The sequence below is a fragment of the Narcine bancroftii genome, chromosome 3, assembly GCF_036971445.1.
Source record: "Narcine bancroftii isolate sNarBan1 chromosome 3, sNarBan1.hap1, whole genome shotgun sequence".
Lineage (NCBI taxonomy): Eukaryota > Metazoa > Chordata > Chondrichthyes > Torpediniformes > Narcinidae > Narcine > Narcine bancroftii.
This window is the reverse complement of record NC_091471.1, coordinates 273,742,983-273,770,820: the sequence shown is the minus strand read 5'-3', so window position 1 is coordinate 273,770,820 and position 27,838 is coordinate 273,742,983. Positions and strand designations below refer to the sequence as shown.

At 41.1% G+C, this 27,838-nt stretch overlaps 1 long non-coding RNA gene across 5 annotated transcripts in view; it reads left to right on the top strand.

The window, feature by feature from the left end:
* Positions 1-27,838, top strand: part of LOC138758785 (uncharacterized) — a 90,434-nt gene that overhangs the window by 23,988 nt on the left and 38,608 nt on the right. For 2 of the 5 annotated variants that reach the window (XR_011354441.1, XR_011354440.1), the window contains exon 4: positions 27,433-27,706. The exons of 1 other annotated variant lie outside the window; for it this stretch is intronic. This is a non-coding gene — a long non-coding RNA (uncharacterized lncRNA). Of the gene's footprint in view, positions 1-9,245; positions 9,338-27,432; positions 27,707-27,838 lie in introns of all 5 variants that reach the window. 2 more of the 5 variants (XR_011354439.1, XR_011354442.1) reach the window with 1 other exon arrangement.

The following is a 27,838-nucleotide window of genomic DNA, read 5'->3' as shown; positions in this document are numbered from 1 at the left end:
ACTTTAAACTCTTTATTATTACCACAGCTGCTGGGGCTAGACTTTCAAAGCCATTTTAAAAGTGTCACAATGCAATATGAAAGTCCCCTTCCTTACCCACACGGTCAGAAACCCACAGTTCATCAGCACACTGCCTTGCTACACCCCTTCCCCACTGCCTCCATTCCCCCTCCGCCAGCCCACCAACATGCAGTCTCTCTATTCTCCGAATCAATCCCCACCACTGTTTGTGAATCTCACCCCCAACTGTAAGCCAATCTCTACAAAAAGCAGGTGATACAATGAAGGGGACAGGGCGTTTATGAAAGCGGAGGTCCAGCGACTCATGAATGAGGGGAACATCAAGCCCATCATCAGCCCATGGAGAGCCCAAGTGGAGACCATGCTGATCGATTATAGCCAAAATATTAACCGCTATGCACAGCTGGATGTGTATGCCCTGCTTTGCATTGCAGAAATGGTCAATCTCTTGTCTTTTCTACAACTGACCTGAAATCTATCACCAGCTCCCCATCCGTCCGGAGGACCACCAATACACAACCTTTGAGGCAGAAAGCTGCCACTACCATTTTCTCAGGGTCCTCTTTGGTGTTACCAATGGCCTCTCCATTTTCCAGCGGGAAATGGACCGGATGGTGGACCAAAATAACCTGCTGCCATCTTCCTCTAACATAACATAACAATCTGCGGCCACGACCTGCAAGATCATGACGTGAACCTCCAGAAACTCCTCACAACAGCCAAATGTCTAAACCTCACCTACAACAGGAATAAATGTGTTTTCCACACTACCCGCCTGGCAATCCTTGGGTACGTTGTGGAGAATGGAGTTATTGGCCCCGACCCCCAACACATGCGCCCACTACTAGAGCTCCCCCTTCCCCACAGCCTCAAGGCCCTGAAAAGGTGCCCGGGGTTCTTTTCCTACTACGTCCAGTGGGTCCATAATTATGCGGACAAGGCCTGCCCCCTTCTTAAGTCCACATCCTTCCCCCTGACAAGAGAGGCCCGGGCATCCTTCAGTTGGATAAAAGCAGACATCACTAAAGCTGCAACATATGCAATGGATTAATCTGACCTGTTTCAGGTGGAGAGCAATGCATCCGATTCTGCCCTGAACCAGGCAGGTCGGCCCCTGTCCTTCTTCTCCTGACCCTCCAGGACTCTGAAATCTGACACTCCTCCATCGAGAAGGAAGCTCAGGTATTAGCTGAGGTGTGCGGCACTGGAGGCACTACCTGGCCAGCAGATGTTTTACCCTGCTCTCGGACCAATGGGCCGTGGCATTCATGTTTAACAATAAATAGCGGGGGAAGATAAAGAATGATAACATTTTGAGGTGGAGGATCAAACTCTCCACCTATAACTATGATATCCTGTGTCAGCCAGGGAAGCTCAACGAGCCCCCAGATGCCCTCTCCCAAGAGACGTGTGCCAATTCCCAGACAGACTGCCTCAACACCCTCCACAATGACCTCTGCCACCCTGGTATAATGAGATTTTTCCTCTTTATCAAATCTCGTAATCTGCTGAATTCCATCAGGAAGGTCAGAGACATGATCAGGGATGACTGGGTCTACGCAGAATCCAAGCCATACTTCTACTAACCAGATAGGGTAAGGTGCACCTGGTGAAAGCCACATGGTCATTTGAATGCCCGAGTATGGATTTCAAGGGCCCCCTTCCCTTCACCAATTGCAACGTGTACTTCCTCATGGTCATCGAAGAATATTCACGTTGCCCTTTGCCATCCTCTGCCCACTCATGACCACCACCAACGTCATCAAGGCACTGCGTAACATGTTCACCCTATTTGGGTACCCATCATATGTCCACAACAACCAGAGATCCTCATTCATGAGCGATGAGCTACACTAATACCTGCTGGTCAGAGGTATCACCACAAGCAGGACCATTAGCTATAGCCCCCGAGGGAACGGCCAGGTCGAGAAGAAGAACGCCACTGGGTGGAAGGCCATCCTCCTCTCCCTTAAGTCCAAGGGGCTGCCAGCCTCCCACTGGCAGGAAGTCCTTCCAGAGGCTCTCCATTCAATCAGGCTGTTGTTATATACTGCCAGCAACACTACCCCTCATAAACTAATTTTTTTCTTCCCCAGGAAGTTCATATTAGGGACCACTCTGCCCTCCTGGTTGACATGCTCATAACCAGTCTTGCTATGGAAGAACGTAAGGGGCCATAAAACAGACCCACTGGCCAAAAGTGTCCAGGCAAACATTCAAGACGTGTACGTGGACTACCTGGATGGGCCCGAGAAAACTGGCTCCATCCAGGACCTCGTGCATGCGGGGGCACCCAAAGAGCAGATCCAACCAACAGCACCCACCCCTCCCATGGATACACATTGCCTACCCGTCCCACCCCAGTCACTCCTAACCCTAACCTTAACCTTAATGTGCCACCCCTCTGCAGATCGACACAGCGCTGGAGGTCCAGGACTCAACAATGGCCCCAGCCATAGCAGAGCAACCTACCCTCAGCTGCTCACTACCATAGACCAGTCTGCTGGACAGACAATCTGTAAGACCTTTGCAAGACTTTGTGTCCCATGACGCCCCACTGCACAAAATGAAAAAAACAAGGGGTGAATGTGGTGAAGTGCTGAACACTCATTAATCTGGCTCCACCCCCTTCTGTGACTGTCCCCATGGCTCCTCCCTCTTGACCTTGTATCTACTCCAATAGACAGTAGATATGTCGAGCTGGTTGGACAGAAGATTATCAAGAGAATATAATTCAAGGAGGTTCGCCAAGCCTTCCAGAGAACATATAATGGTCACCAAACCTGGTGGAATCTCTGGCCCAAAATGAGCAGAAGGAGAATTCATCCAGAAAACAATGAATGGCGTAAGGTGTACACCACCTCTCAAATTACCTATCCACCTGCTCAGTCAAGCATCTTCTCCACCTGCCTCACTATGACAGTCTGCGGGGCCCTCGTCAGCCATCTCTGAACCCATTGAACAGGGAGCAGACACAATCCTGAGAGGCTGCCTCACAGAAGAAATATGGCCTCATCAAGAACGATATAAATAAGATCAAAAATCATTTATTTTTACCAAGGTCTCCTTATTCTTTTGTAAGCAAAAGTGCTGAATTATTCCCCAAAGGATTACATTTTCAAATCTCCAGAGTAATATGCAAAATAAAATTAGGAGTAAATGCGAAGTGAATATCTCCTTATGAGGCAATTCTGCAACGTTCTGTCATTTTATAGTTAACTAATGAAGGGCCTGTAGAAAATCAAAATGTTTTAAGTTTTATCTTAAAATTGTTGCTCATATCCACAAAGGCAAACAAAGCCCACTTCAATCACATGACTATTCCCACACTGGCTGGAAGACCAGATGATTTACAGAAAAGTCAAGGTCAATTAATTATGTAATTGTTTCTGAAGATCCTTTTCCTGCCCACAAAGTTGTCTTGGCAAGTTTTGATCCCAACAACAGCCATATGTGACAATCTTCAAAGATACTTGATGCGTTACCTTGTCAGTGGGACAGATACTATTTATTTCTGGGACAGGATCTCAGTAAGTAAACAGCTCCCATACCTTTATTTAACCTTGGAAACTACTATTAAGCTATTGAATCTCTGTCTGGTCCTTGAGACTAGAAAAAAAAACCTCTGTGGCAAAGATGCTCTATGGATGTGCAATTTAATATGTCCCAATAGATCCAGCTAACCAGCATAAATGTATGAATGTAGATTATATCTCTATAATGAGGCCTGATTCATACCCAGTTACATCAAAGGGCTGTAATTCTACCTTCCTCTCAGTGGCAACAATCAGTCTTTAATAGGTTCCATTATTAATTGTTTTTCTGCTTCACAGCAAAGAGAATTGACCACACTACAAGGACTAAAGCTTCTGTTTCTGGAATGGGGGTTGGGGGTGTGGGAAGGGGAGGGAGGGGTGGTGGCGGTGGTAGGGAAACTCCTTCACAATTATGTTTGAGCCAAAGCCAGCTATTCACATCCACTCCTGCTTTTGCTTGTTTCCCCCCCCCCCCCCCCACTTCTGGAAAATGACATTACAAAAGTGAAGCTGCATGAGATCACTTTAATTGAACCAAGATTGTTGCTCAAAGCAGATTTGGACCCAAGATGATGGATTCCCGAAGCATAGCTAAATTAATTCCACAATTTCATTTGAAGGAATACCTTTGTTAGATATACATTTCTCTTCCAATTTTCAGGTTACAGTTCTGCAAGCAATTAAGGACTTTCATTATTTTGCTTTTGCTTATTGTACTTCTTGCTTAAATACTTGATGGTGTACCTTTATGCAGTGGTTCTCTTACACTGGGAATGGGACAGCAGGCTATGAACTCCCAAGTGGTTTTCTGGAATTCAGTGTAATCCAACAGCAGGGCATACAATGGATCAAATGTCAGGTTCTTTTCCTTCCCCTGTAAAGAAATAAGCCATACGTTCCCGTACAAGATGACAAAGAACCTTGGTGCAAATAACCAACAATTTCATCATACCTTGTGGAAGGAAGGGCTCAAGCCTGAAACATTGACTATACATCTTAATCTTTGCCGTGTAAAGGTGTTACGGAGTCCAGAGGACCCCAAAAACCAACAGTAATAGATGTGCACTACAACACAGGGTGACTTAAACAAAAGTTGTTTTTAATTATATTTGAACAAGAAAACAGAATTAAACTCTAACTTATTACTATCCTACCTAACTACTTAATCCCCCCTCTAATACTAACCACAAGTGTGTGTAATGTATATTTAAGATTAGAAAAGTTCTTTGAATCACAGTCCAATCTCACTGGTTGCAGGCAATTCTTCTACTGTGCACAGAAGTTAGTATTACAAAGTTCACCAGGCTTTGGTGCTTAACAGGCAAATGGTTACCACTCAGGAGGATTCTTGCTGGTTTTCAGAGAGAGATTCCTTTTCCAGGACATCCGTAACTGATTCCCTTTCAGTCTTGCTGACAAAACTTGCCCCGTTCAGGATTCTCCAGATGATCCTCTCACTTTCTGGTCACCTTTCAGACCGCCAGTCTTCTCCGTCGACAAGACAGCCTTCCAAAATTTGCCAGCTTGTCCTTCAGGAACTGCTTTCTGTGTCTCTCTTCTGTGTTTCACACCCTCCCTCTCTGAGAGCAAGGCTGTTATCCACCTGTAAAGATCACATGTTCTCCCAGGCAAGCGGCTGTCCATACTTTGTAGCCGGCAAAAGTCCAGCAAATATTCTGTGTTTTAAAATGTGTGTGTGCAAGCTGCTCAAACAATTCCCCCCAAACCACCTTTAAATACTCTGTCACAAAGGACAGTGTCTGACCTGCTCAGTTTCTCCAGCATTGTGTTTTTACTTCAACCACGGTGTCTGCAGAGTTTCATGGTTTTTTTTAAATCAGCAATTTGTTGGATAAGAAAACTAAATTGGACTCAAAAGAACAAAATTCTAAAATACCAAAATCCACTCCTCCTGTACGCATGTCTAGTGCAGTTTTGAATTAAATTATGTTCACTAGCCCAGACCCAGCATTAACTGTGGCGAGGTATTGAAAGCCATAATGGCATCAGTAGCTGGGCTTATAATATTTTACCCAAAGGAGAACTTTCTGTTATCTCAAGTAGATGACAAGGGTCAAGTGGAAGATTGAGGAGAAATATTGATTAAGGACTGCCTTACTGAGAGGATGGACTTTCCTTGTGCTCAGCTATTTTTCAAAAGACATCTCCACAAATATTTGAATGTCGGACAGAGATAGAGGTACCAAACTGTGTCTTTGACTTTTCAAATTTTGTATGCCATGGTCATTATTCCCACCAAGTCAATGGTATAATCCTGTTTATTAATTTCAGATTTTTTTGTGTGGTAACTGATAAGGGATATGGTGGAGCAGACTCAACGGGCCAGTTGGCCAACACCTGCTCCTAATTCTTATGTTCTGATGTTGAAGATTTGCACCTTATATACTGTACTAGATTTTCCATTAGCCAGGCTCAGAATCCATTGTAGCCTACTCCAATTGAAAATTAATGACACAGTCACGATGAACCACAGCTTGAACTTACTCCATCAGTGTTGTAGGATAAGTGCTATTGACAATATTCAGAAATACTAATTTTTACCATATTTATGTCAATGTGGATAGTTTTAAAACAATACAGGACCATTGAAAATATATAGAGCAAAATAGACCAGAGATGCTAGAATCTGCACCAAGAAAATGACCTGCTGGAGACATCTGTGGAAGGAAGTGGACCATTGCATTTCACATCAGGACCCTCTGGACTGAAAGTGGCCCATATTAAGAGATTGGGGAAAGAGCTGGCAAGCGGCAAGTGGATATAGCTGAAGAGGGACTGATTGACAGAAATCATCAAGTAGGTGAAGAGTTCACCACAGAAGCTGGAAGATGATGAAAGGGGGTAGCAAAGGGCTGTGGAGAACAAAAAGGAAGGATGGTGGGCAGATGGGAACAAGTGGGGGAAGGGATGGAGACCAAATGGGAGGAGGGTATAAATGATGGGCAGATGGAACGAGGAGGGGGAGGAGAAAGAAATTGGGTAACAGGCTGCAGCTGAGGGGGAGGTTAGATTGGTTGTGCACGGAAGAGCCTGGGGAGGTCAGAAGGAGAGAAAAAAATCGCAAAGAAGAGCATATCTGTGCCTTTGTCTTTGCTTCTGAGCTACCCAAATCCTCCCACACACCACCCTCCCTTCTTTCAAAATCAAGTTGATCTATTGCAGCTCATGTAGTCTATGTCAAGTAGCATGCAGGCTGCACCTAACTTATCTTTACAAGCCCTGCATATGGAGACTCCACCGACAAGAGTTCTATTAACGGGACCATTTTCAAAAAAGTCTCCAGCTTGATTTGGGTGTTGGGTTTTTCCTCCTTTGTCTTTTGTCAGTGAGGTGGGCTCTGCGGTCTTCTTCAAAGGAGGTTGCTGCCAAGAGGCGCCAAGATGCACGGTTTGAGGCGAGATCAGCCCACTGGCGGTGGTCAATGTGGCAGGCACCAAGAGATTTCTTTAGGCAGTCCTTGTACCTCTTCTTTGGTGCACCTCTGACACTATGGCCAGTGGAGAGCTCGCCATAGAACACGATCTTGGGAAGGCGATGGTCCTTCATTCTGGAGACGTGACCCACCCAGCGCAGTTGGATCTTCAACAGCGTGGATTCGATGCTGTCGGCCTCTGCCATCTCGAGTACTTCGATGTTAGGGATGAAGTCGCTCCAATGAATGTTGAGGATGGAGCGGAGACAACGCTGGTGGAAGCGTTCTAGGAGCCATAGGTGATGCCGGTAGAGGACCCATGATTCGGAGCCGAACAGGAGTGTGGGTATGACAACGGCTCTGTATACGCTTATCTTTGTGAAGTTTTTCAGTTGGTGGTTTTTCCAGACTCTTTTGTGTAGTCTTCCAAAGGCGCTATTTGCCTTGGCGAGTCTGTTGTCTATCTCGTTGTTGATCCTTGCTTCTGATGAAATGGAGCAGCTGAGATAGGTAAACTGGTTGACCGTTTTGAGTTTTGTGTGCCCGATGGAGATGTGGGGGGGCTGGTAGTCATGGTGGGGAGCTGGCTGGTGGAGGACCTCAGTTTTCTTCAGGCTGACTTCCAGGCCAAACATTTTGGCAGTTTCTGCAAAACAGGACGTCAAGCGCTGAAGAGCTGGCTCTGAATGGGCAACTAAAGCGGCATTGTCTGCAAAGAGTAGTTCACGGACAAGTTGCTCTTGTGTCTTGGTGTGAGCTTGCAGGCGCCTCAGATTGAAGAGACTGCCATCCGTGCGGTACCGGATGTAAACAGCGTCTTCATTGTTGAGTTAACGATAAATTTAACATGAGTTTTAGTTCACACTTCTTCTTCCTGGGTGTAATTCTCATCTTCTGAGAAGTATAATTACAAATCTCACACTATAAATGGAGGATACAGAGGGATGCAGGAACACTAGAGTTGTATAAGGTCTCTTTGGGATTTCTTAAAATCCATGCAACTGCCTTGATATGATGCTCTATTTTTGGCACATGGTTCATTATCTCATCTGACATCCACATTAGACTTTAGAACTGCCCTAAATGCTTCATTTTTTTTCCCCAGTTACTACCAGGAAATTCTATCTCAGTGTTGATATTTCTGTGATAAATATTTGGTGCATTGTCAATGGCAACAATGAATTCCCATCACAAAATGCTTGGCAAATAAATTATTAACACATATTTTATGCATGTAAATAACAAGCAAACATTTACCTGGCAATCCTTGGAGACGGGTGAGATGAGTGCTGGCTAAATATCAATCACACCTCAACTGGAATTAGGTGAAAATGTACATTGGAACTTCCTGATTGAAGGGTTTTTAACTCTCTAAAGTTTCAAGTTACTCTAGAACAAGATTAAGGTGGAGTCTTTATCAGGTATTCTATGTGTCAGCCTAGCCAATAACTTGATTGTAAGAACTGTCACCAAGGTAGTTATGTAGAAAAGTGGGAGTCTTAATATTCTCTATGACTTTACATTGGACTCTAAATTCTTGTTTGTGTCAAGTTACATTTCAAAGAAATCACATGGTTAATACTGAATTATCAACTGTACGGTAATTTATTACAATCAAAGTTCAGAGTAAAATCTCCCACCAGTAACTGTCAGTTGGCCCTGATTGTTGAGTTATGGATTCATGCAAGCCCATGTACAGAGTTGACCTGAATCTCTCACCATTTTCCGTGGAAAAACAAGCCTCAGTATGCACACTCAGGTTGTAAAGCAGCAGAATTATCAATCCCACAAGTTTAATCAGTGAAGCCATAGGTTTAAACAGCAGATGGTCATGCACTATTCAAATCCTTAGTATCACAGATGAATCCAATCCTTGAGGACCTGTGGATTAAATATGGCTAAATATTAACAGCATTTTTGTATAGGAATGTCTTACGCAAGCATATTAAGTCGTTTCAAGTAGCTGTGTTATAAATGTTTATGGTTTGGCCCCACCAGCACAAAAAATCTTTCAAAAAATAGCATTATTGTTGGGAGTTCCAGTTTATTTCTGTGCTTTCCACCTGGATTTTTACACTCAATAGTAAAGTGATAATGCCCACTCTGACCTCTAAGAAATCTGCCCACAAATGTCTAACATCTGTGATGTAGACATAAAAGGGCTCAGGCCTGAAACTTCGGTTCTGTATCTTTACCTCCCATGGACGCTGCGAGACCAGCTGAGTTGCTCCAGCATTTCTGTGTTTTTATTACAGCGCCCACAGACTTCCGTGTTTCACCATCCTTCGACTTCTTTACCTGAATGCAAGTCAGTTCAAGTGGAATCTGAGCATCCAACATTAAGGAGGTGAGCTGAAGAATTCTCGCAGGCAGCAAATAGTGAGGTGAAAGTCGACTTTAAAAGAGCATTTTAAAGAGCATGATATAAAGATTAGAAGTTGCATGGAATTAAAGTAAAAATTGACAGGTTCAAAATATTTTAAAAAGATGAACAGATTTAATTTATTAATACCACTTCATATTTGGAAATATTTATTTGAGGAATTGCAATTCAGCCATATATTTTATTTTAAGACCAGAGAGAAGTTGTTAATTAGTGCACTCACCTTCAATTCTCACATCGGGGTTTACCATTTTCATGGCTGTTCACAATGAGAACAACTTTAAATTCCCAAGAACTTTTCACTTCATTTAGTTCTAAAAGTAAAGTGAAGGCTGTTGGATCCCGTTGAAGAGCAAAGATTTGCTAACAGCGACCTTGGAATTCACATGTTTAACTGCTTAACTAGTCAAGGGCTAGAGACCCTACACATCCATGGTCATGATCCTGCCCCTTCAGGAAGCGTGGCCCCCACGCTTCACCATACCAGCCCTCTCACGCCTTGGGCATGAGAATCAGCCGTTGGCAGTTTCTGCCCATACTTCTTTATTTCTACATGACGTTCCATCACTGAGGTAGGTTGTGGGATGATTCTGAGGACAACATAAAAGAGATACCACAAAGTATCCTCACGGTTTGGGCAGAAGAAGTGATTTCTCCCCACTTTGTGCATGCATGTGACTTTTTCCTCTCTTTGAGCTCGATAATGGTCCCAGGATAAATTTCATAATCATATTTGATGACAGAAAGGATGGGCTGAACATCAAAATCAAACTTGTGTGTGTTGAGCAGAGACAGGTTTCTCTGGCAGATATGGATGGTTGGACAACCCAGAAAGGATGTATGCAACAGAAAAGTGCACATGATCGCTGACTTGATGGATTCTCAAGAAGGAATTTGTGGTAAAGATTTTTTACGGTATCATTTAGAAACCTTTTTTGCATTTTTGATTTTCTCCTTGAGATGGCTTGTTTTTTTACCTCCAGTCAAGCAGTTGATATCATCTCTCAAAAAGAATTCCTGTAACTTCTTTTGAATGATGTTGATCATTATTTTCTTCTTTGAAAAGACAAGTCACTTTGGTTCCTCCTGCCAAATCACTTCCTTGGAAAACCAAGTGAGGTCTGTGTATTTTTCTGTAGTTTGTAATTTCTTATGATCTCCCCTGTCACAATTCGTGATATCATCTGACGCACTCTCTCTTCTCTAGTGTCTTGGTACTTTGATATTATTTATCAGTGCATTGTAAAAAAAAAGTTTTTTGAACCTCTGTATGATCACTTTATGATTCATATCTGTTTCTGCATTTTTGCTCAAGGGGATTTAGAAACATGTGTCAGTCTCTGGGTGCGTTTCTGGTATTTTTAGATAGTGGTCATTTTCTTTTTCAGCAAAACCTTTAATTTTTAAAAATTTCTCTGTATAATTTGGAGTTCTCCCATTTTATTTGTCTTCATCCTGATCTCCTTTGCCTGAGGACACGATATAACGAAAATTGTTACTAAAAAAAGTTACCTAGTGCACCTTTATTAAAATGTGTAAACAAATTATGGAGCGTCCTTTTAAGACACACCTTGGAAGAAACAGTTCAGTTACTATCATGTTGACAATCCTAACAATCAAAGAACCCCACTTTTCTCAATCTACTATGACTCTCTGTACAGTTACTCTATATAATATAGTTATAGACTCATGCACTAACCTGGATGTCTGTGGTTCAGGGTCTGGATCATGATTTTTTGCTGGTGCCATCTCTTCAAGTCTCTGCCTTCTTGCTCTGCACTTCTGTTGCACCTCTCTCCAATACCTGCACTTGTACTTTAGCTCCCTTTCACTCAGATCGGCCTCTGTACTTGTTTACCCTGCATTTCTCCTTTTGTGCCATTTCTTCCTTTTGCAAATTTTCTGCCTTCCTTACAGGGCCGGCATCTCGCCGTGCCCTGTATTGCCACTGCCTTTTGCTGCTGACAGCTTCATCGACCTAGAACAGAAATTATTCAATTTCCTTAACCTGGAATGGTATACTACAAATGTACCCTTTACAGTAAAATGACCCAGCAGAACCATAATAAATATAAAATAATGCAAAATGCTTAAATGTGATTGGAAACATTTGACTGTTACTCATTGTCAACGCTGTTATCATTAAACTGTTTGAAGGTAACAGAGTTGACATTTTCCACCATTTTGAGCCTTAATTCCATGTGCTAACCTCAAACCAGATACCACATGGCACGTCAAAAAAATGTTTTAATGGATTTTCATCATAGTATCATTTTTTTTTAAATTGATTGCGAGATAACAGAGTTGACTCCACTGTTGGTGTACACTTTGTGCAAAATAATGAGAGCAGAAGCACAGCATACCTCACTCACTCCAGAGTTTTCCAGCCAGAGGAAGTGATATCACTGGGTGGGTCACAAGCTTTTCATATGAATGTTTTGGAGATTTTTATGCAGTTTTATTACAGAAAGGAGAGAGTTCACCAGAACTTATGGACAGACACAAAGTATTACTGAAATAACATATGATACAGAAAATAGATATTATATGCAATTTATTTTATAACTTTTAATAGAGTAAGCACAAAAAAATGAAAATTACACTTAATTATTTCATGTTAATTTAAGTTGAATGTAAGAATCAGGACCTGAAGACAGGTTTTTTTTGGAAAAATAACAAAAGGTTTATCTGGGTGATGTAAAATATATCCCCAATTCTAGATCTAGCCACGTACGCCAAAAGTTGTGCTTATTTGCAATTTATAATGAAGGTAAAAGCTGAATGTTTTATTTGTTTCGAAACATTATTCCCGAGATCTTTAAAATTTATTTAGTTAAGAAAGAAAGTGAAACACGGTTAAGTAGCAATCAACATTGTATGAACATGCTTCATGTATATTTCATTAATAAATCCATTCAAAGGAAGCTGTTTGTTAAAAATAAAATTTGGACACACAGCACGGTAATTAACATACATCCCCAGTACATTTTTAAACAATGGGAGGAAAATAGAACACCACACAGACACAGGGAGAAGGTACAAACTCCTTCTATATTCAAGCTCATCTGTATTCAAAAACCTCTGGATTCGAACCCCAGTCACTGGCAGTGTAACAGCATTGTGCTAACCACTGCACTAACCATGCCACCCTAGTAGGAGATAATTCTTGTAAGACCTTGGTGAAGGGTTCAGTCCTGAAACATTGGTTACCCTAGATATATACTGTGAACTTTTGAGTTTCTCCAGCACTTTTGCCGTTGGACTACAATCACAGCATCTGCACTCTTTCCTGTTTAACAACACTCATATGATCCCTCTTTCTTGGATTTATTCATGGACCCTCTGAAATGTTATTATAATTAGAAAGCTGGGCAGTGTCCATGGTTGATTTATCGTCAGATAACCTGAGACAAAACACAAGAACTGCAGATACTGGAAACCTGAGGAAGCAAGAAGTTCCTGGAGGAACTCACTGGGCCAAACAGCATCCATGGGTTGAAATGGACAGTCTATGATTTGATCAGGACACTTTATTAAGACCTGAATTTGAGCTGGCCAATACCTTATTGGGGCTTGCACTGAGAAGCAACAATCATGAGAAACCAAACATGTTACCTTCGTCTTCTTACATGCAGGCATGGCGTGCTTTGTTTATTGAGCAGGTCTGGTCAGAATCCTCCCTACCCCTGATATTATGATGGAAAGAAGGATATTGATAAAGCAGCTGGAGATGATCTGCCCACTTAGAGAGACGTTTTAGAACCTGGATGAGTGATCTCCAACAAACCCCAACCACTTTCCTTTGAGTGAGTTTTAACTCCAGCCATTGGAGTGTTTTCTCTTTGACCTCATTTAAACAAGGGGTCCCTGATGCAACACTTGGTAAAATGCCAAAGGCCATCATTCTTGCATTCCCACCTGGAAATCAGCCCTGCGTTCCATTCTTGGACCAAGTCAGTGACAAACTCTGGATGAGAGGGGACTTCATAAACCTGGACTGGCCATTGGTGGTCAGGTTATTGAAGATTGCAAACAATATTTTCCATAACTTTGGGTTTGTCCTGCATTTAGCATACAATTTCTCTACTGTGTCAGCTGAATGTCAGTGTCACAGTTACACTAAAACAGCTCGGCTAGAGGCGTGGTTAATTCTGGGACATGGTTGCCAAGGTGTTGTCTGGTTCCAAAACCTTTACTGTTTCCAGTGCACCCTTCTGTTTCTTGGTATGAAATAGAGTGAATTGACCAGCGTTCTGTGATGGTGAAGTCTTACGAAGAAACTGAGTCTGATCTTCTGACTGAGTATGGTCAGATGAGATTAGAGCTGAAGGTAAAGTGGTAAAATGAGAGAAGGTTAATTACACTGGACAAAAGGTTTGCTTCCTGAAAGAAAATGGGGATTATGATAGACAACATCAGACTGAATGCCAAGATAATTTCAGATTTGCTGGATCAAGTAGGAAGTTGGAGAAACATTAAATGAACTTCAATTGAATTTAGTTTGTTTAATTGCATAATGCTGACACATTGCATTCATTCAACTGACTAAAAATGTTTTGCCGCTGATTTTCAGCATCTGATGCCTCTCATGTCAGTGTCCAACATGAGCCAATATTGATGGATTCCAGTTGCCCTGATTCCGCTTTTCCATGTTCGTCACTGGCTGAACCAAGATCAGCAGGGAAGGTGTGAGTGTGAAGGCAGAAAATGAATTTTCAATGACATGTTGCATTCCTTAGTTTTGTATGCTTGAAGTAGACTTAAAATTTAACAGGAAATCTTACAAATAGGTTATATCTAAAACAAAAGGTACATGATAGGAATATTTGAAGGTGATCAGCAGCCCAAAATCCATAAGATACACCCAAAAGTGCTCAGGAAGTAAATCTTCATTTTCCAGTGATACCACTAGAGAGTAGATTGAGGTAAAAAAAATACACAGAGAGAAATACTGGAGGAACTCAGCCAGTCTCAAGTATCCACAGGAGGTAAAGTTATGTTACCGACATTTCAGGCCTGAGCCCGTCTTCAAGGGATAAGCAAAAAGCAGGCAGGCATTTTAATAAAGACTGGGAGAGAAAGGGGGAAGAATGGGAGGAAAGGTGAGAGTTGATTTTTGCTCTGCGAAAGGAGACAAAGGGAAAAGGGGGGAGAGAGAGAGAGAGAGAGACAGACCTCGAGGAAAGAAGACAGGAGGATGAAAATGGGGAGGGGGGGAAGAGTTGAACGGAAACTGGGGAAATCAATGTTAACGTCATTCAGTTGGTGGGTGCCCAAACAGAAGATGAGGTGTTGTTCCTTCAATTTACAGGTGGTCTCAGTATGGCGGTGCATGAGACCATGGCCAGACATGTCAACAAAGGAATGGGATGGGGAATTGAAATGGGTGGCCACTGGGAGATCCACACTACTGCAGTGGACAGAGCTGAGGTGCTCAAAGAAGCAATCTCCCAGTCTGCGCCCAGTCTCTCCGATGTAGAGGATTGTCAGTCCACATCTGACATGTGGGAGTGATTTAAGGGTCATTTAGACAGAATTCAGGACCAACATGTTCCCCTGAAGAAGAAAGTCATGGATGAGGCTTTGGGAATCTTGAATGACAAGAGATGTTGCAAATTTAGTTGAAAAGAAAAAGAAAGCATGTGTCAGGTTCAGAAAGCTGAAATTGGACGGGACACTTGAGGAATCAAAACGAAGTGGGACAAAACTTAAACGAGGAATTTAGGGAGCTAAAAGGAGCCAAGGAGCTCCAAAAGGTGCATGGCTAGTGTAGCATTAAGTGCATTGCCAGTAATCTGGAGTCGAAACTGGTGCTCTCTATAAGGAATTTGTACGTTCTTACTGTGTCTACGTGTGTTTCCTCTGGGTGTTCTAGTTTCATCCCACCCTTCAAAAATGTATTGGGGTTGTAGGTGTAATTGGGTGGCGAGGACTTGTGGGCCAGTAGAGCCCGTTACCGTGCTGTATGTCTAAATTTAAAATTTAAATGTGACTGGTGAGAAAGAGTAATAATAATTGAAAGGCTTTTAATATATTAATTAAAAACAAGAGAGTAGATAAGGAGAGGGTAGAGCACTCAAGATAAATGGAGGAAATTTATTCATGAATGCAAAGTAGTGGGTAAGATGCTAAATGAATGTTTTGCTTTGACATTCACCAAGAAGATGGAGATGGTAAGATCAGGCAGGATGATACTGATAGTCCAGGGCAATGGTAATATTCTAGGCCATGTTGATATCAAGAAAGAGGAGATGTTGGATCTTTTGAAGAATATTAAAGTGGATAAGACCCCGGAACCTGAGAGAATCTATCCCAAGATATTGAGAGAGGAAACGGAGTTGTTTGCTGGGACCTTGACAGAAATCTTAACATCCTCTTTAGCCACAGGTGAGGTCATAAAGGATAAATGAACAGCCAGTGTTGTCCTTATGTCCTGGAGTAATCCTTAACTTGGTTATGATGGTAGAATGAAAGATACGCTTAGTCTGAAGGTTACAGATTGAGAGGATTATGTTCCTTTCATTACAATGGTTCACTACGTTATGGATGCCAAACTTTTGAACTATCGATTCTGTTCTGAATCATTTTGCACGATTGTGGTGTCACGTAACGCGTGGATGGCACCTTCAGGATGAAGACTGAACTTCGTCTCCACAAGGACTGAGTGGTGATTGTTCCACTATAACTCAAAGTCTAAAGTGCGTAACAGAGGATTAGAGATGGTCGATAACTTTGCGGTGTATTGCAGGTTTTAAGAGTTAACAGGTGCAATTTTCTGAAATTGATATCGGAATTCAGTTCTCCTCGAAAACAAAAGCAGAGGATGCCGTTTTTAAATTCCTTAATATGCTGAATATTCTCAATGATTGATGCTTTTCAAGAGACCATTGTCATTAGGCTAAATTAGACAGCAGCCATGAGGGGCTGCAGATTCTGGAGAAGAAGAGGACTGGTGCAGGGCACCAGAAAATGGGGAGAATAGCCTCCACTTGAGCAGAAGAAGCAGAGCAGCTGAACTAAGGGACAGTGGCTATGGCAGCAAACCAGTGAGGAGTTCTGGGGCTGAAGAAACACATAGGTGGTGGGCTGTTGGTGATTCAAGGTGCAGAACCCCCACAGGCTGTGGGCTGCTGGAGGCTGTGGACTGCTGGAGACTGGCTGAAGGGGTACCAGGTATCAGAAGTGGAATGCAAGAGAGTGCCGAGGGCATGGAAAGGTTCCTGATCGTGTCAGAGGTTGGGATCCGGAACTCAGGCTGCTGATGGTTTGGATGACGCTGTGGGGCTCTGCAGGGACTGTGCTTTTGCTGGAGGGACTCTCTTTTGCTTCTCTTTCTCTGACTCTAAGGGGTGCTTCAGGCAATTTTTCCGATGGCTAATCTGTCTGCCTTATGCCAGGCAAAAACAAATCTGTGTAAAATTGCACTGACTTTCGTACATGACAATAAATCGACTCTTGCTTCTTGGATCTTGAAATTTGATAATGAAATAAAATATAAATGAATGGAACTCCGTGACACTAAGAATAGATTAATATATTAAATAAGTTATTAATTATAGATACACACACAGTGACTGTGGCCTTCCTACACCAACTTCACAAATAAATCCTTCGGTTCTCTGGAAACTTCAATTTATAGTAATGGATTGATCATGCCTCAATAGAATTCATACTTTAACGACAAGATGTCCTAAGCATTACTTTGCATTTCAGAATTGCTGTATATTTTTAAGAACATTCACCTGACGCTATAGCCCTTGAACTTCTGTTTTTTGATGATTTAGTATTACCTGTGAGCATCATGTTAGAATATATCCAAATGCAAAGCTTTGGGGACTGAAAAAGGTCAGGAAAAGAATGATGAGGGTGAAGAGAAAGAACGTTGAGGGAGATTGGGAGGCCTTGTGAACAACTTGGATGCTTATTTGCTTGAGTGTTCTTGCCCAAACTAATTCTCCCATGAACAATGTCATTCAGGGTTTGACTCCTCAAGGTGTAAAGACTTTGTGCACCTTGAGGCCTTTTTACCATAACTCCAAATCATTCAACCCAGTTGTCATGATAATGAATATGTATGAGATGTACCGGAAGTCACGTGGTATGAGAGAGAGATAAGAACACAGGCAGGAGAACAAAGAAAACTGGAAAATAAAGACACTGAGAAGTTTACCTGATAAAACTTGTGTTTAATGTTTTATTAACTTCACATTTCGGGCCACAAATGTGACACCAGTCTCCAGTGACTTCATTATCACTTGGCACAGCTGCAAAATGACCTGGTGTCTGCTTCCATTTGAAAGGTTGAGTTCAAAATATTGGCAGAAAGTACCAGCTGGCTGAGGGATAAATTAACCGCACCATCCCCTCTGGTGGCAGCTGAGATGGTGAAGCAGCAGCAATTGGCGCAACAAACTACAAGTTTCCAAATTTTTAAAAATTGGGTGAAAGCCCAGAGAAAAGGAACTACAGTAAATCAGCATAGACCTTTATCTCTCTCTTTCATGGAAGCAGCGTAAGTGCTGATGAACGCTGAACAAAGTGTGTAAATGTGGGAAAAGGGAAGAAAGACAGAGGAAGCAAAAGCAGGGTGGGTCTTAATGAGGTATTTGAATGATAGATCTTCGAATGTGCTGGGGAGGGCAAAGTAATTAGGACAGGGAGAGCAATGGATGTGTTTTAAAGTAAATTTAGACATACAGCACAGTAACAGGCTCTTTTGGCCCACAAGCCTATGCCACCCAGTTACACCCAATTGACCTACAACCCCAGTACATTTTGAAGGATGGGAGCAAACCGGAACACCCAGAAGAAACCCACATAGACCTGGGAGAGCGTACAAACTCCTTATGGACAGCGCAGGATTCAAACCCCTGTCCCAGTCGTCGGTGCTGTAATAGCATTTCGCTAACCCTACGCTACCTGTGTGGCCTATTTATCAGTTATCAATTAATATTAGAGAACAAGTAGAAAGTTGGATCTGGCAGACATTCCAGAGAAAGTGAAAGTTGAGGCCGTAAGGATATTCAAAGTGAAGTACTATTGATGCTGTTCAGATATGGAGGGGTTTCTCAGGTGAATGGATCAAATGGCTTGTAGTTCATCCAGCCCCTGCCAGCATTAAGTCTTCAGCTGGAGATGTAGGATCCAACATTTCTTCATCCTTTTGCCAAAAAATAAATAAAACTGGTGTGGTCTATTTGCAGGTGGGAATTTACATGCTGGCATTCCGCAGGTAGTTACTTTCTTACGCGAGTCAGGTTGGAAATGCCAGCCCCAAGTAATTGCATCCATTGTGGCCCTCTAGCCATGTGTGGTCAGCAGAGAACCAAGGTTTAACCAAGTGGTTCTCAACCTTTTTCCACTCACATACCACTGTAAGTATTCCCTATGCCTTAGGTGCTCGGTGATTAGTAAGGGACTGCTTAAGGTGGAATATAAATGGAAAGAAAAAGTTTGAAAACCACTGTTTTAATTGTCCCTAATTGAATCATTAGGTGCATGGTTTCAGAACTCCAAAGGAAATGGGCCAATGACAATTTTTCTCAAGCAAAATATTTCAGTAATAATTGGGTCCAGAGCAGTGGTCCTCAACCTTCCCTTCCCACTCACCTTAAGCAATCCTTTACTAATCACAGAGCCCCAATGGCACAAGGATTACTTAAAGGTTGGGAACCACTGCTGTAAGCATTTCTTACTACAACACAAAGGGAGGGTATTCATCCCATCAAGTCTGTGCCATCTCCCAACAGTTTAATTTCCCTGCACAACTGCAATTGATTTATTTGCCTCTTTGAGGGGTTATTTATAGAAGTCAGTTAACCCACCATCATGTCCCTGGGGATGTGAGAGAAAACTGGAGTTGCTGAGCACAGGGTCCCATGGAGACTACCCAGCCTGGCCGCCTGGGGCAGTGAGGCAGCAGCTGTCTGTGGGTCCCCTCGTCTCCCACATCATGTGAAATTGCTTGTCCTAAGGTAAGACCAGCAACCACATTCCTCTGGTTAAGTTTCTAGATCTTTGATACAATTAGCACCTCTGTTTATGTTTTTGCTTTAGTTTTACTTTGTAACATTAGACATTTGAGGAGAGATTTCAGTTATGAGTGGATGCCCCATGTGCAACACATTTTTAATCTAAAGCCCAGTTACTGAATATAAGGACAAGAATGTGATGCAAAGTATCAAACAAGATATTATTCTATTGCTGGGTGGGGCTATGTATAAATGCCTAATTGATATTAAAAGTATGCGGTAAGTAAACTTGAGGTTAACTCAGTGTTAATTGCATCAGGCACACCTGAGACAAATTAATGAGTAATTGTTTCTGTAGTTTGGCAGGCTGTTATCAATACTCAGTGTTGTGTGTATCCTGTCTTGAAGAAATACAACATCCCCACACAGATTTGTGGTATCTATACACCAGAGAATCTCAAAGTGGAGAAGGGATTTGGGATGGTATTGAGAATGTGATTGAAGGAGAACCAGGACTGATAGTTAAATGTTCCAATGTAGTTACTGGTGTTACAGGAACAGTGGGAGAAGAGATGAGTTGGCTTGCAATATTCATCAAAGAAGAACGCACAGTAGTCTTCAGAGAAGATATTGCTGGAGAATTATTGTGTGAGGGAGTGTGGGTGGAAATCAGGAACTGAGTAGAGGTGGATATTTTATGCCACTGGGAGCCAGAGGATCAAATGTGTAGAAAGAGATTTCTGAGGCCTGTGAATAAACAGCTTTGTGATTGTATGTCCCCAATATTGACTGGGCATGCCAAAGTGTTCAGGGAGTGGATGGGGTGATGTTTGCTAGGTATGTCCAAGAGAACATCTGGTTACCCATCCTCTGGCTCTCTTTGAAACCCACTTGAGTTTTTGCCACCATTTTCCTTCTTTTATATGTGATATTCAATCCCTTTCAGTGTTTGCACTCCTATATTTGGCCATTTCTTTATTTTCAGTCTTGCACTTGTTTTCATTTTATTTTAAAAATGGCACTTGGTTCAATTTTAATTTAAAAATCAATTAGTGCACTTTTAAAAACAATTGCTGTTCCACAATAAAACACAGCAGGTTGAAATGTTCTTGATTGCCTGTGCCTGATCCATGGAACCTATGTAAAACTTGAGTCATCTTCAATACTGGCTGATTTTTTTTTTAAGCCACAGTGCTTATGGAGACCACAAGGCACCATATCAAATTAAAAAAAAACCCTTTGCAGTGAAGATCTGCTCAGTTATGTTCTAATGATTCAATGTGATGAGATCTTATCCTTTTGTCATTTTGTTCACTGTCAAGCATCAGTTCTAGAGAAACTCCAGTAAAAGTGATGCCATCAGACTCGCAGAAAAAAACAATTATGTTCCAAATTTTTCTGACCAGAAAATTTGAAATTATAATTCCTATCATTACTAATGACATCTTTATGGAAGCTGTTTGAACTTATGAGATAAAAGGAGAAAATGAAATAGTTGTTTAAAAACTTTTTTTACACAACTCTGATTTAAAACCTTAAAATTAAATTTACTAAAATGAACAAAGGCAAAGATTAAAATAAAATGAGTGGCTAGTTTACAACACTTCAATTCACATTGTCTTTGTGGAATTGTTAAAAGTCTTAAATGTTTCCAATTCATTGGTATCAACAATTTTAGTAGATTATACATATCCATCTTGAGAAGTTCCATTCATATAAAATAAAAAAAACAGGATTAATTTGTAGAATTCATATGACATTTTCATAAGGCAAAGGTTGTTGATGCGTACAGTCATATATGAACTAAGAGGTTTCCTGGGCAACATTCCTCTTCAACGTATCACCCCTATCCAATACTTCGTCCCTTGTTTATAAGTAAACACATAAATATTCAACGTTGTTGCTATGTGATGACTAGGATCTTGAACTGTAAGTAATATGCACAGATATCTGGCAATTAACATTCATGGAGTGATGCCTTTTGACACAGATTAACTGCAAGGCAACCAAACCATAAAAGTAGGAAAGACACTGTATCGAGCTAGATAATTTCTGCATAATTACTGGGGTGTTCCCAGAAAGAGAAAAACAACATTGCTACTTCCTGTGGACTAGTGGTAATAGGGCTGTTGAGATGAAAAATAAAAATGCCATTCATATAGCCATATTAATATCCTCGAGGACAATGGCATAGAATTTAGTGTTGTTGCCTCACAGCTCTGTGGAGCCCAGTTCAACCCTGACCATGGGTACTGCCTTCATGTTCTCCCCATATTGCCTACATGTTCTCCCCAGGGTTATTTTCAAGTGCTCAGATTTCCAACATAAAATGTTGAACGGCCACTGTAAGTAACCCAGTTTAAGTCAGTGGCAAAAAGAATCAAAATGAAGTTAATGGGCATATGAGAGAGAAATTTTGGGGAGGCCACAGGAAGCAAGAGCCTGATAGGCTGAATAATGTTATAATATACAAGTTACAACTTGCACAAGGTTTTTAAAAAAAATTCAGTGATGTTAAAATCCGACCAAAGAAGAACTAAAATCCTCAACTGTAATGTTTAATGACAAGTAAAAGTTCAAAAGTGATAGACTTTACAACAAAGTTAAGTAATACAGACGGTAAAATGCAATAAAATGTTTGCCAATTTAGATTTATTGTCAGAGAACACACATGACATCACATACAACCCTGAGATTCCTTTCTCCTGTGGGCGCAGCAGAATTACCACTAATTGATAATGCAAAAAAAAAACTCTATACAGCGAAAACATGTAAACAAATAAAAGAACTGTAAACAGATATACATACTGTGCAATACAGAGAGAACAATAAAGTGCACAAGTCAGAGTCTTTAAATGAGTCCTTGATTGAGTTTGTTGTTGAGGACTCTGATGGTGGAGGGGGAGCAGCTGTTCCTGAACCTCCTGGTGCGAGTCTTGTGGCACCGATACCTCTTTCCTAATGGTAGCAGGGAGAACAGAGCATGTGTTGGGTGGTGTGGATCCTCGATAATGTCGCTGCTTTCTGTCAGCGGTGTTCCTTGTAGATGTACTTGATAGCGAGGAGGGTTTTACGTACGATGTCCTGGGCTGTGTCCACTACCTTTTGGAGGGCTTTACACTCAGGGGTATTGGTGTCCCCATACCAGACCATTGTGCAGCCGGTCAAGACGCTTTCTACTACACCTCTATATAAATTTGCCAAGGTTTCTGGTGTCATACCAAACTTCACAAACTCATGAGGAAGTAGAGGTGCTGATGTGCTTTCTTCATGATGCCATTGGTGTGTTGGGTCCAGGAAAGATCATCCGAGATGGTGATTCCCAAGAACATAAATTTGCTCACCCTCTTCAGCTCTGTTTTCCCCTAGTGATCACTGGATTGTATACTTCTGGCTTTCCTTTCCTGAAGTCAACAACAGCTTCTTAGTTTTGGTGATATTGAGTGAAAAGTTGCTGTTGTTGCACCATTCAGCCAAGTTTTCAGTCTCCATCCCATATGCTATCTAATCCCCTTGCTTTATACCACCCACTACCGTGGTATTGTTGGCAAATTTTTACATGGTGTTATTGTTGTTTCGAGCTACACGGTCATAGATATAAAGTGAGTAGAACTGGGGGCTAAGAATACAGCCCTGTAGGTGCTCTAGTACTGAAGGAGAATATGAAGAAGTTCTTACCAATCTTCACTGATTGCAGACTGGAGGTGAGGAAATCCACGATCCAGTTGCAGAGTGGGGTGTTAACTCCCAGGTCTTGGAATTTGCTGATCAGTTTTGAGGGAGTGATGGTGTTAAATGTTGAACTGTATGCATCTTCGCTGTCCAGGTGTTCCAGGGCTTTGTGTAGACCCAATGAGATGGCATCTGCCACATGGAATGGATCCACATCACCGCTCAGACTGGAGCTGATCTGCTTCATCACCAGCCTTTCAAAACACTTCATCACTGTAGATGTAAGTGCTACTGGTCGCTTCAGGCAGGGCACTGCACTCCTCTTGGGCACTGGTATGATTGATGGCTGTTTGAAACAGGTAAGATAGTAAATATAACCATGAATACATTGGTAAATTGGTCAGCACAGATTTTTAATAGTTGGCCATCCAGGCAGATGCTTTCCTTGGATTCACTCTCCTGAAGGCAACATACACGTCCTCCTCAGATAGGATGGGATCATCAGGGGACATGGGAGTGCGGAAGGGTGGTTCTTTGCTGCTACTGTTGTCAAATTTGCCGTAGAAGGCAGTGAGTTCCTCTGGGAACACTTATTCTAACTCCATTGGAAACTGCTCACAATCTAACCCAGATGGTATGAGTTTGTCAGTTCATCATTATCACAGATTTTTATGTACTTGATCACACTTCCAAATAAGATATGATGAGCCTGGGAGTTTTACTTGACTCATCAGAAAATTGCACAGTGACGATGATCTAATCCACAATGTCTTCGTTGTCAACCCTGTGATACATTTATTGATACAGTTTAAATAGTAAGTGAATGATCTCTAACTGAGATAGCAGGTAAAACATAGAGCAATATGCAGCATGCCATGGTTGGCTGGATGAAAGGGGACGTGAGTTCCTACTTGGATCCACGATGATGAATAAATGTGGCGCTGTCTCTGTATGTGGAAAGAAAAATTACTCTCGCAATGACTTGTAAAACTTACTTTATTTTTTCATCGTATCATGGTTTGCCTCCAGATTCTCCAACTTATTGCCTGGAAAACATATTGTCCGATACAATACCATATTTTCACCAATTTCCCAATTTCTTTATAACCTAGAATGATGAAACCAAGTAAAAATTCCCTGCAGAGTTTGCATGATTTTAGTAAAAGCTTTGGTTTCTCTTGTTTTTATTAGATTTTTTTTATCATTTACATTTGTAATAGTTAATTTGACAAATTAACTAGTTTTATGAGCAAAGTTTTTTCACCCCAAACAATGAGACATTAATCCTATTCATCTGTAATTGCAGATTTTTTCTCTGGTGGTTTTATTTTGGTTTCTTGTTCAGTCCGACTTTCTTTCTATTTATAACTCAAAAGTCTCCCCAGAGCTTACTACTGTCATCTATTCAGTGAAAGTGTTACATTACATCTGGGAAACATACAGCTGGTATTCTTGGTAGAAATGCTTTATTATCATTACTTAGAGAGGGTGACAAGTCATGTCAGAGATGGTTACAAGGTTGTTGTGTTGTTGGGGGGGATTTGGAAACTTGAACAGTCTGAGAACACGGCCTGAACTTGATACCATCCTTCAGTCTGTGATAAGTTCTCAACTTATTTACAGTAATATGAATCGATTGATTCCTTTTGCTGCCAGTGAAGTTGATGCTGTGGTATCTGCTGCAGCAACAAAGTGTTGTTTACAAGGAAGCACAGGGGTTTGTCATGTGACAGGAAGTCATATCCTTCCTTTCACACAATAAGCAGGGATTTTTTTGGGAATAGAGCATAGGTTACTATGCTTTACATCGATGTGTTCTACTGGGTCTCTTGTTTGAAGAAGGCTTGCAAAATCATTGAGGAACCCTCCCAACCCGCACACCGCATCCTTCAGCTGCTCCCATCAGGAAAGAGGTGCAGGAGGATCAGAGCCAGCACCACCAGGTTGAGAAACAGCTTCTTCCCACGGGAAGTGAGAACGCTGAAGGATTGAACAAACTGCTCATACAGTCACTCTGTAAATCTGCTAATTATTAATTGATGTTTATTTTTATATACGTGTATACTCACTTCACATGCATTGTTTGTCTGTGTGAGTGTTATGTCTGGATGTATGTTTGCATGTTTTCACACTGAGGAACAGAGAACTCCATTTTGTTGGGTTGAACTTGTACAATCGGGATAATAAACTTGAACTCAATAATATATTGGAATTATTACATTTCATTTGCCATTTAATATATCTGTGTATATCTACCTTGTCAGGACTGGACATTAATCTTGTATGCACAACTTAAGATTCTGCTTTTGACAGGGCACTGAATTAATAGTTAAGGACGATATACATAAAAATTGATACCAGTTGCTCAAGTGACGTTGTTGTGGTCCTAGTATTCAACTCTAATTGAGATTAGACCTCAATTAGTTCAATACATTGGACATTTTCTAGATTATCTCTGGGGTAAAATTTCATAATTTTTCTGGATTGTTACTAATACGTGGGATAGGTGATTGTTAGTGGAAATATTGATTGAAAGTAAAATGTCAGCAAAAAGGTGTGCAAATTACTGTATATATTTGTGAAAAAGCTGATACCATGTAAAAGTTGACCCCCTATTTCTGGCCAATAATACCATATATCTTATGTAAATTTTAATCCTTGTCTCTCACCTTAGCCCTGGCTGCCCACAGGCACTCCTGACGCCTCGATCACAAGCTCTCACCTCGGTCCTGGCCCGCCCGCCCATCGGAGCTCCCGACACCTCCAATGTGGACTCGCGCCTCAGCCTAACCCTCCCACCTGTTGGAACTCTCGATGCCTCCAACAACGCAGATACCTAACGCAGGCCTGACCTCCCCTGTAGAAGGGGGCGTGTGTTGTGATGCAGACTCTGTTATTACTTTTTTTCATTTGGGGTTCTGCTACTAATTTGATATTTTGGATTCTAGTGTGAATTTCAGCCCCTCAAAAGTAGTTTCCATGTAATAGACGACCCCATAAGTTTAAAATTAAAAAAAAATGAGTCTACAAAATTCGACTCTTACATCGGTATGAAAATTTTATTTGATTTGGACAGTTCCCTTCATTGTGTTTTTTAAAAAAAAAACCATTTCATTGGTTGCAAAGCAATTTGGAATGCTCAGACAGGTATTACATGAATCCAAGACGAGAATAAAGGTCAGGAATGCAGTGAATTTGGGGTTTCCTTCTAGATTATTCTCGACACTGATGAATGTTCAGACTTATGGCTGGCTTTCATGTTTCATTTTCGATCAACCCAGAAAATATTGAGTGCTGTTTTGGATTTGTTAACGGCTCTTAAAAACCATGCTGAATTCCTGGCTCAGTTTCAAATATCTGGTTAGTAAATGAGCACTTAGACGTTGCCAAGTGATCCCAAGGGAAAATCAGATTCATTTATTATGAAGAAAATATAATCAGATAGTATTTTAATATAAAGCTTTAATATTCCAATAAAAATGTGGAGATATAAAGATATGTTTCATGAAAAGTAAAAAATCTAAATTATTGGGGTGAACCATTAAATAGCATAAGGAAATGGTATGTTTATCAAGAATTATTTCAAGAGAAAAAGCAAATCAGCCATTCAAAATTTGCCCAGCTATAATCTATCCCATCTCAAGATTGTGTTCTGTTCCCATGTACATGAAAACAATGCATTGACTTTAAAGATCAAGTTGTTCAGCAGGTTCAAAAGAGGAGTTTTATTGAGCAATCTTCTAACTGGAATACAGGTTAAGACTGCCAAGCCACTTAGGATCTGTTAATAGATGTATAATTCTAATGGTACTTTGAAATTAGCATTATTTGTTATCTGCAAAGTTATTTATATTGTAAGGCACAAAAAAATAGTTAATATTTGACTGCAATTACAAATTTTATCTAAAAAGTATTGAAAGGAAAAAAAAGCTTCCATTTATAGGATAGTTTACAAATTTACGATATTGCAAATGTACTTCACTGGCTTTTGAATACATTGAATAGTCACTGTGTAGTGCAGAAAACAAAGTGGCTAATTTACCCTGAAAATGTTAACTAATGAATAAAATAATCAATTTTAACGAAGTGGGTAAACAATGGGCAGAATAATTCCCATGCACTGAAATAGTTCAATAACATTCTTTGCATTCAACTTGAAAAAAGGTAACAAATCGTCATTACGGTTCTGCCGTTCCCCAAAACAGCATTGTCAGAAAGCCGACAGCAGGACTTGCACCCACAGTTTCTGCATGGAGGTGAGAGTGCTGCCGATTGAGTAGAAGGCAAATTGATATTGAAAATATTACACTGGATAATGAAGATTTTTCTTCCTGAACACTTTTGGTTGTATTTAATAGATTTTGGGCTCACCTTATAAATTATTTATTAGATTTAACCTATTTTTGTGATTTCCAGTCATATTTTAAGTCTATTGGAACCATACAAAACCACGAAATGAAACGTGTCGTTGAAAATTCATTTTCTCCATTCACATTTGGACGTCTTCCCGGCTGATCCTGGTGCCGTCAGTGACGAACATGGTGAAAGGTTTCACCAGGACATTGTGACCATGGAAAAGCGGTATCAGGGCAACTGGAATCCATCAATGCCAGCTGACTATTGTTGGACACTGACACGAGAGGCAACAGATACAGAGTTCAAATGAAAATCAGCGGCAAAACATCTCTAGGTCAGTTGAACGAAGGGAATGTGTCAGCATCATTATGCGATTAAACATGTTAAATTCAATAAATGTTAATTTAATCTTTCTCCAACTTTGTACGTGATACAGAAAATCTGAAATTATCTTTGTGTTCATCTT